The 6,936-nt window shown below is 43.8% G+C and overlaps 1 pseudogene; it reads left to right on the forward strand.

Moving 5' to 3' along the window:
• The first annotated feature begins 202 nt into the window (after positions 1–202).
• Positions 203–4,035, forward strand: LOC117532444 (annotated as a pseudogene).
• Positions 4,036–6,936: the final 2,901 nt, after the last annotated feature.

Below are 6,936 nucleotides of genomic sequence, written 5' to 3' on the forward strand. Positions count from 1 at the left end.
CTGTTGTCCTGAAGCTCTCCGGAGCATCTGGAAAAAATGTGTAATTGACAGAAAATGGAGTGGGCGGGACTTAGCAAAATGATAGGCAAGCATTTAAGATAAGGAATGGGCTGCAAAGTTAATGAAGTGTAACTCGTGGTTAGATTTTCAATTCTTATACTCTACAGTTTCTCTGAATATGTGTTTCCTGTTTCCTGCAGACGTCCAGCAGCTGGTGGTGGTTAAAGAAGAGGTTTCCCCTGAGCAGCAGGAGTGGAGCTGCAGTCTGGACCAGGAGGACCCAGAGCCCCCCCCCACAAATTAAAGAGGAACAGGAGGAACTCTGGATCAGTCAGGAGGGAGAGCAGCTTCAGGGGCTGGAGGAGGCTGATATCACCAAGTCCACATTCACTCCTGTCCCTGTGAAGAGTGAAGATGATGAAGAGAAACCTCAGTCCTCTCAGCTTCATCAAAGACAAACTGAACACCTGGAAACAGAAGCTGATGGAGAGGACTGTGGAGGACCAGAACCAGCCAGGAACTCAGATCCAGAGAGACATTTACAACCAGAGACTGAGGACAACCCTGGAGACCCTTCTGAACCTGACACTGATGAAACGACTACAGACATTGCAGAATCTGAGACAGAAAAAGACATGAATGATCCTGATGGAAAACCATTTCACTGCTCTGTGTGTGCTAAAAAATTTAAACACAGGGGAAATTTAAATATACACAAGAGAACTCACACAGGAGTGAAGCCTTTTAGATGCTCTTTGTGTAGTAAAATGTTTACTCAGAAAGCAGGACTAGACTACCACTGGAAAATTCACACAGGAGAAAAACCATTTAGTTGCACAGTGTGTAGTAAAACATTTAGACACAAAGGAGCTTTAACATACCACATGGCGACGCACACAGGGGTGAAACCGTACAGCTGCAGCATATGTAAAAAAAGATTCAGGGTCACGTCTGAGCTCAAATACCATAAGTGTGTTGGCGAGTTCTCACAGCTTCACAAAAGCCAAAGCGATAAATACAACAAACCACTGAGCTGCTCTGAATGTGATGCAACGTTTCCCAACAACTACCTTCTGGTGACCCACATGAGAATGCATAAAGGAAAGAAACTGTTCACTTGCTCTATTTGCGGTCAAAAGCGACAGTTTAGTTCACATCTGGACATACACATGAGAACCCACACAGGAGAGAAACCGTACAGCTGCTCTGTGTGCGGTAAAAGGTTTTCTCAAAGAGGAATAATGTCGCAACACATGGCAGTCCACTCAGGAGTGAAACCATTCAGCTGCAGTGTCTGTAGCAGGAGATTCTTTTGGCATTTTCAGATAAAAAAACACAAGTGTCTTGGTGAGTCTTCGCAGCAGAGAAGAACCGGCTTTAATGGAGAGGATTGTGGAGCTCTAGCTCCAGCTGACTCAGATCCAGAGAGACATTTACAACCAGAGACTGATAAAGGTGGTGAACCATCTCTAGAACCTGATGACAATGTTGACATTGAGTTTTGGAAAGATACCAGGCAGCATCAGTCTGGGTTCACTTATCGAAGAAATAAAAAAGTATCTATAAATAAAGGATATATGACCAGTAAGAAACCAGTCAGCTGCTCTGATGACCAGGTTCAAACAGATCCCAGGACTGGTGATGGTGTTTGTTTTTCCACACAGACCAGGCAACCTCATTCAGGTCCAAACCCTTTGGAAACTGAGGACGTTTCCATTAGCGAGAATCCATTCAGTCCCTCAGAGCGTAAAGATCAATATGAGGACAGTCAGCTGACGCACAAAACATCTCCCACAAGAGAGAAATCATTCAGTTGCTTATGTTGTGGTAAATGTTTTGCAACAGAAGGAAATCTGGCCAGGCACATATGTGCCCACACAGAGGAGAAACCACCCAGCTACGCAGTCTGTGAGAAAAGTTTCCTGCTGGAGTCGCAGCTCTTGAACCACGATTGTGTCGGCGAGCCCTCGCAGCGTCACACTTCTAACCCACTGTTCCACAGCTCTAAGCGTGGAACAGTAATAGACCGAAAGCACCAGCTGCCGGTTACCAGCAGAATTCAGAAAAGTCTGAAACCGAATGATGGCTCACTTTGTGGTATCGCTTTTTCCAATCTTGAAAGTTCTCACATGCCTGGTCAGTTTGGGGAGAAACCTTTCTGCTGCTCTGTTTGTAACTCAGGTTTCAGTGACAGCGAGGCTTTAGTACAACACATGAGGATCCACACGAGACAAACCCAGTTCAGTTGCTCACTGTGTGGTAAAGAATTTGCATGGAGAAGATCTCTGACTAAACATATGGAAGTCCACAAAAGGCAGAAATTATACTGCAGTTATTGTAACAGAATGTTCCCTTCGCAATTAACGCTGAAATACCATGAATGTGAGGGTAAGTCCTCACAGTCTCATCAAACAGAAGATGTAGAAACAGCAGCTGATGGAGAAGACTGTGGAGGACCAGAACCAGCCAGGAACTCAGATCCAAAAACACATTTACAACCAGAGACTAAGGACAACACTGGAGACTCTTCAGAGACTGAAGACAGTGAAGACGATGATTTTTGGAAACAGAGCAGTGAAGGCCTGTCAGGTTTAAGCACTTTGAAACATGCATTTTCCCACAGTGGTGAAACATTTAACAGCAATCACCAGCGAGAGGAATTGTTTACGGAAGGTGGAAATCAAAACCAGCATATGCCGAACCAGGAGGACCCAGAGCCCATCAAAGAGGAACAGGAGGAACTTTGGAGCAGTCAGGAGGGAGAGCAGCTTCAAGGGCTGGAGGAGGCTGATATCATGAAGTCCACATTCACTCCTGTCCCTGTGAAGAGTGAAGATGATGAAGAGAAACCTCAGTCCTCACAGCTTCATCAAACTGAGGAGAACAGAGAGGCAGAGCCTCCAGCCTGCAGCTCAGCTGAACACATGGAAACAGAAGCTGATGGAGAGGACTGTGGAGGACCAGAACCAGCCAGGAACTCAGATCCAGAGAGACATTTACAACCAGAGACTGATGATAGTGTTGATAGTGATTTTTGGAAGGAGACCAGGGAACATCCGTCAGGTTTAAACATGTTAAAAAATAATGAAATCACTGACAGCGACTCTGGAAACAAAGCGTTGAGCTTCCCTGGGGCTGAGAGTGACGACAGTGTCAACAGTGATTTCTGGAAAGACAACAGGAAACCTCAGTCAGCATCACCGTGTTTAAACGAAAACCAAGTAGCTGAAAGTAAAACATTACGGAAAACGTACAGCTGTCCCGACTGTGGGAAAAGTTTTCCCCACAATGCCAGCCTGAAGAGCCACATGAAGTTGCATACAGGCGAGAAAACCTTCGTCTGTTCTGTTTGTGGTGTACGATGTCTTTACAAATCCCACCTGAAGATACACATGAGAACTCACACCAGAGAGAAACCATTCCCATGTCCAGTGTGTGGGAAAACATATGCACATAAGGCAAGTATGCAGTCCCACATGACCGTCCACACTGTGGAGCAACGGTACAGCTGCAGCAAGTGTCACCGAGGCTTTGCCTGGCATTCAGAGCTGAAGTACCACCAGTGTGTCAGGGAATCATCACAGGACAACACGGACCAGGGGGAAACCCTATAGTTGCTCCAGTTATATTTGCATCTTTAAATGCATTGCTGTTTAAAACTCAGAGGGACTCAGTTTACTGTCATGTGACAAAATAAAGCAGCAAGCTCATATTTGAGGATTTGTGAAGCTGTGGAAATGTTTGCATATTATCTTGAAAATAATGAATATGTTAAAAATGTAATTCTGATACATCTTAACCCCAATTATTCTGATAAGGTTTATTATTTGTAAGTAATGTTTTGTGTAATTTTCTTTTTATTATACATGATCCTGTTTGTCCTTTTTCTTTCTGGATTTTATGAAAGAATGAATGTGCAATGTATTCATAACTGGTACATTTCATCACGATGGATCTCATTAAACTACAGGAAGATTCAGGGGATTCCTGTCAACTCTTAAAACAATAAACAATAAAACTCTTTGGTAAACTTCCTATCTGTCTCGGTTATCTGACCACATCGGATATTCTTCAGTGTTGGTCAATATCCCTCGGTTTAATTACAATTTCAAAGTTTACAGGGAGATGACATTGATGGCTATGTGGAAATAAACATTGTTTTGGGTTTAAAACTCCCAGTAAAAGTCAACAAGTTAACTGTAATCAAATAATAGAGATTGCCTGAGTACAACTTTTTAGATTGTGAATTAAAAGTTGTATTTTAGAATATTTTGATCGGATGTGTAGTCCTAGTTTTTAGGTAAACAGCATGAGAATACATTCAGAAGGTTATTATGAGGGGATCTTAGTTATTATGGTGGGATTGCATTTTAAATCAGAATCAAGTATATGGCCAGGTGCGTTTACACCAGGGGGGTATACTACGAAGCAGGATTTTCGCTTAGCCGGCTAAATTCAGGGAAAACTCCGGCTTTCCGGTCCTACGAAGCTGGTTCTCTTTTTAGCAGGCTAGATCTCCATGGTAACTTATGCTTAGCGGCTAACCTGGCTAAGAGCTCAACTCAGTGAAAGCACTGCCTGCTGACCAATCAGAGCTCAGTGTGCGGAGTTTAAAGCGATCAAGTCATATTACAGGAGAAAGGAAATACAGAAAAGCTGCCGTCGCAGGAAAGACGGCCGGCAACAATCAGCGACTGTGTGAACGTGAACATGAATAGAATATCACCTCCATCTTCAGAGCAATCTGACTATTATAACATTAGCGTTAAGAAAGCTCACTGAAATATCTGCCACAACATAAGTAACCGGATCAGAGTAACATTAAGTACAGTCCGCGGCATATCACTTCATAATGTATCATATATCTCCTGATCTGAGTCAGCTGAGCCGTATCTGGCCGTGCAACACTCACAGCGTCACATACTGTATGCAGAAGTATTATTTTAAGCAACACATTAAGTTGAGGAAACACTCGAGTCAAATGTAATGAAAGTCAGATGGTGTCTTAGACGGGCAGTGATATCATAAACCTGTTAATGTACGCATTCAAACACTTGTTCTGTTCCCAGCTGTATTCACCTTGCAGGTGCAGCTCTGTGGCTTTGATCCTGGATCAAGTGTTTAAGTCATGGATGTTTAAAGTTTAACTTCTTCATTTTTGACTAGTATTAAAGTTCACTTTTCATTCAGGAAGTATGACGCTGCGCTGTCAGTATGCTTCTCCATGTTTGTGATTGGTCGAATGCTCCAAATACCACCCCTTTCATGTGAACGCGCACCTAACTAGATAGGACACGGCTGGCTTGAGCGATCCACTTGATAACCAGCGTCGTAGTACAGTTTAGCGAGAGCGCGTATGTTTTGGATTAGCCAGTGCTGGAATTGGGCCGGTACTCACCGGTACGCAGTACCGGCACTTCTGGTTCTGACCCATGGAGTACCGGCACTTCTTGCTCAGTACCGGCATGCTGGCGGTACTCCGGTACTCATGCACCGTGCCAGTACTCAACACTCTCCCGCCGTTCTTATTATACATCCATATATATATATACAGCCGCCCGGTACTCAGTAGATGCGTCATGAGGTGCCGAACGGACATTCTCATCGCTCTAACCGCTGGAGTTTCACAGCGGCTGTCAGCTGTTTACTCCTGTCATTCAAACAGAACGTGCTGGAGAGGGGGCGGGGCTTATCTTCTCCATGTAAATACTGTGGTGGAAACGACTATGTCAAAATTAACCTATTTGACCGTGATTTAATAGTAATACACGTTTCAAAATAATAATAATAATAATAATGCCGAAGTAACAACATACTGCAAACTGTTAGTAAAACCATGTTTTAATGCTTTACAATTTACATACCTAGATGCACGTGTGTTGTGTTTATGCAGTGCAACTCCCACCCAGTGGGTGGCTATGTAGAGTGATAGAACAGAGCAGGCACGCCCCCGAGAGAAGGAAAGCAAGTCACGTCACAAATTAGCATTTCTAAAATGTTAGCGTGGATTAATAAAAGTGCAAAAAGACAGCGGTTGTCGCCGGAAGAAACTTCAAATACAGAGAATGCTGTGCCTGTGTTGGAAATTGTGTCTGATGGGGAGCTTTCTTTGGTTGATCCTCCTGCTCCAAGTTCTAGTGCATTGGCATTAGCACTAGCTCCGCCGCCTCCTCCAGAGCCTCTAACGTTAGCTGCTGCTGGCGAAACTGCCACCACCAACACCGGGCAAAGCGATGCACCTGACTGCTGGACAACGGACCAGGTGCAATATTTTTGCAAGACCAATGCATGGCTCCTTCTTAAAGATAAGAAGCTAGGATGTCGGATTTGCAGAGATGTCAAATCTTTGGGAATACACACTGGACAAGGACTGAAACTGTCAACTGAATGGGGTGAGTGTGCAGTGTCTCATTTCGGTGTTGACAAGGGCAAACAACAAGCTAGCCTGAGAAAAAAAATCAAAGAACATAAAGAATCACAAGTCCATGTAAAAGCTGCTGACATCCTTACATCTGCTTCACGTGAAACTATTCAACATCAAGTGCAGTCTATGCATAAATCTGAATTAGACACCACTATCAGAGTTTTTCGAACGGCATATAAAATTGGCAAACATAGCCGGCCATTCACAGACATGCCAATTGATTTGAATGTACAGAAACTGAATGGGCTGAACGTGGGCAGGGTTTTGCACTCCAATAAAACCTGTGGCGAAATCATCGACCACATAGATCATGAGCTGAAGAAAAAAATGGCAAAAGACATTACAGAAAACCAAAGAAAACTCTGTGTTTTGGTCGATGAATCTACCACTATTAGTGGTAAAACGGTGCTTGTTGTGTGTCTACGCTCAGCATTAGCTGATGCTGAGCCCGAAACGTTTTTTTTGGGAGCTGATCGAGTTGGATGGAACAACGGCTGATGACATCACAAAGG

This window comes from Gymnodraco acuticeps, unplaced genomic scaffold, assembly GCF_902827175.1.
Source record: "Gymnodraco acuticeps unplaced genomic scaffold, fGymAcu1.1, whole genome shotgun sequence".
Classification (NCBI taxonomy): Eukaryota; Metazoa; Chordata; class Actinopteri; order Perciformes; family Bathydraconidae; genus Gymnodraco; species Gymnodraco acuticeps.